Here is a 3,782-nt window from a genome sequence, read left to right as displayed (position 1 = left end):
AATGATCCTCGCAATGTCAGGCTTGGTCTAGCATCTGATGGATTCAATCCGTTTGGTATGTTGAATGTGTCATACAGTTGATGGCCTGTGATTTTAATTCCTTACAATCTTCCGCCATGGTTGTGTTTGAAACAGTCGTATTGGATGTTGTCCATGATGATACCAGGAGCGAGGTCTCCTGGCATTAGCATTGATGTATACTTGCAGCCTTTAATTGATGAGCTCAATGTTCTCTGGGAAGAGGGTATCGTGACCTGGGATGCAAAGGAGAGGAAGAATTTTGATTTGCATGCAATTCTACTATGGACAATTAATGACTTTCCAGCATACGCAATGCTTTCTGGATGGAGTACGAAAGGTAAGTTTGCATGTCCATACTGCCATGTGGAAACAGAATACTTATGGTTGAAACATGGTGGGAAGCATTGCTATATGGGGCATCGTCGGTTTTTTCCTATGGACCACAAGTGGCACAAAAACAAGGTCAGCTTCAACAACAAGATAGAAAATAGGGAGGCACCACAACCACTAACTAGAGAACAGGTGTTGCAACACTATGATAGTTTTGATCAAGTCCAATTCGGTCCTGAATCAAGAAAAAGGAAGCAGCATGATGAAGAAAAGAGATGACACAACTGGAGGAAGAAGAGTATTTTCTTTCAGCTTCCGTACTGGAAAAATTTGCTTATTAGGCACAACTTGGATGTGATGCATATCGAGAAAAATATATGTGAGACCATATTGGGCACTTTGCTAAACATAGAAGGTAAAAGTAAGGATAATGAGGAAGCTCGGCTTGACATGCAACATCTCGGGATAAGGATGGATCAACATCCAGTGCGTGACAATGGTAAGTTCACCTTACCACCTGCTTTGTACAAATTAGGAAAAGATGACAAGAAACTTTTATGCAAATTTCTTCATGAAGTTAAGTTGCCTGATGGGTATGCGTCCAATATTCGAAGATGTGTGGATCAAAATCGGTGTCCGTTGTCTGGTCTGAAAACTCATGATTATCATATTATATTCCAGAAACTTTTACCATTAGTACTATGCAACATTGTGCCTGAAGAAGTTGTTGTCCCATTGAATGACTTGAGTAGGTTCTTTAGTTTGCTTTGTTCAAAGGAGCTAGATGAAAAGGAGCTTGCTAACATGAGTACTTCGATTAGGGAGACTCTATGTCGGCTTGAGATGATATTTCCACCTGCTTTTTTTGACATCATGGTACATTTGCCAGTTCATCTAGCTGAAGAGGCTTCACTTGGTGGACCTGTATGCTATAGATGGATGTATCCTGTGGAGAGATATCTGTGTACGGTAAAAGGTTATGTGAGGAACAAAGCACATCCTGAAGGCTCAATAGCAGAAGGATATATCACAGAAGAGTGCATGACATTTTGTTCTGAGTTCTTCAAAGATATGCCAAGTCGCCCAGAGCGCCATGAAAGCGCCGCAGTGCTTGAACCACCATCTGGTTTGAGCGTTTTTGGTGACCTTGACTACAGTAGGAAAGGTTATAGTTCTGAGGTGTTGGACGACTCTGAGATGTTGAGAATAAGGCACTACATACTAACAAATACGGATGAGTGTGCTACATTGCCTGAGTTAGTTAAATTTAACATTTGAGCATGCTATTTTATTGATTATATGATATATTACTAATTCTTTGCATTAATTTTGTTTGGTCTACCCACTGCAGTGTACATAAGGCTTTACTAAAGAAATATAATCCGCATAATGTTGAGAGAAAACAAACGGGTCCGCTAAGCACCCGTTAATTACTCCGACCCTAATATAGCCGCCTGTTGACGGTCCTTAATGCTCATATTTAACCATCAATTAATCATGGAAAAGGATCCAAATGCAACCAACACCTAGACTTAGGGTTTTATCTGATAGAATTCCACAAGTTTTGGTGTTTGTCTATTTCTGCAGGGGGTTATCAGGAAATACGGAAGAAAGGCCCACACGTCGGGTTTACATAGAGATATTAACGTGTCGCGCAATTTTCTATTATCTAGAAGACTCCAGAAGCCACGGGAACAAACGGGAAGGAAATCGGGCTCGGAGGCAGGGCGCCCGCCCAACTCTCCTGGGCGCCCGCCCAGCTACAGTGCCCAATCAGGACACGTTTCGCGGATCATGCTCCACCGACCTAATACTTCAAGGAAAACCACACGATCAATATCGGTTTGATCCGACGGCCCAGATTCATCTGAAAAGACTATATAAGCAAGGCCCCCTGGCCCCTAGAGAGAATACCTCTTCTACAGAATCAAAGTTAGAGTTTCAATTCTTCATCCAAGTAGAGAGGATCCCTCTAGTTCTTCTTGTTCTACCTCTAGTTCATCTAGATCTAGTTCTAGTTCATCTAGTTCTAGTTCTAGTTCTATTTCCTCTAGTTCTAGTTCTAGTTAGTTCTAGTTGTAATCTAGAAATAGGGAGAGAGAAGAGGAGAGCGGAGGAGGAGCCGGATCTGTCGGATCTTCCTCAACATTGTACTTTTGCAGTATCTGGTTCGTTCTTCATCGTTCTCCAGGTTCTTCAACTCATAACTCCTGAGTTCTCTAATTACTTTTATTTACATTCAAGTTATTTATTGGATTCCCGCTTGCATCAAGTGCTCTAGTCTTTGAAACATTAGAGTAGTAATTAATAGATTAGACGTGGTGTTTAGTCTTGTGATTACCTGGAATTGCACCCAATCCTACGGATTGTTGTGGTAGCCCTAGGGTAGTGACAGCCCTAACGGTCGACGTATTCCACCACGTTCGGATCGGTGTTTGTAGGACCGTAGTCAGACCTTTCTAGCCCCCTTCTCATCTCTTTCCGTGGTTAGTGCTCTGATGTCCCGAAATAGATAATCTTGAAGTAATTCTTGATTCTTAGATCAACTAGAGAACTCTCAGGAAACTTCCTCTCTTCCCACCAAAAACAATTATATAGTTATCCTTGGGCGATCTTGGGTCTTAATTAGTACACTCACGTTCTCTGTGGAAAATCGATACTCTGGAATACTCCCGGGTGAAAGCTACATCGGTATCTGTGCGCTTGCGGATTTTTCTGTTTGCGTTTAAAATACCCAACAAGCTTTCTGGCACCGTTGCCGGGGAACGGTAGCTGTGCTAGTTTCGAACCAAGTCGTCCGTGTATCCTTTTTATTTTCCTTTTTTACCGCACTCACCATATCATTTTCACCATACCACATGGATTTCACTCTAAGCATTAATGAACATGGAATTTATTTCATAGCCACTTCATTTACTCCATGCTCATATGCAACATCTTCCCAATCCATTGGTTTTTCCAACATCACCACATTCGAGATCTCGAATCCTCTCATCCTTTCTATTTATAAAAACTTTAAAAGGGCGGTTGTCGATGCATATGTCTATAATAAATATTGCAAATCTCGTTGAGTTGATCTTGATATAGGTCAGAGTTGGAGGGGAAACCACTTCTCTGACATAAATTAATGGTTTCCCAAGGACAAGCTTAGTGTCCTAAAACAAGCACTGATCAGATTGTAACATAAGCTCTTAATTATTTACAACATTACCTTGTGTATTGAGCATATAAGGATAATTGTAAAAAATTCCTTCGGGTATTCTTGTCACTAACCTTTTCAGGATTAGAGCAAGAAGATCGGATGAATGACAAGCACAAGGTATGTCCAACCAATCATCATACAACATTGAATTAAATTCATCCAAACTTGAATTTTGCAAAATTCAAGCTTGGGGGAGTACTTTACATAAAAACATCATTTGCCATGTTGC

This window comes from Sorghum bicolor, chromosome 10 (assembly GCF_000003195.3).
Source record: "Sorghum bicolor cultivar BTx623 chromosome 10, Sorghum_bicolor_NCBIv3, whole genome shotgun sequence".
Lineage (NCBI taxonomy): Eukaryota > Viridiplantae > Streptophyta > Magnoliopsida > Poales > Poaceae > Sorghum > Sorghum bicolor.
Note: the sequence above shows the minus strand (reverse complement) of the source record.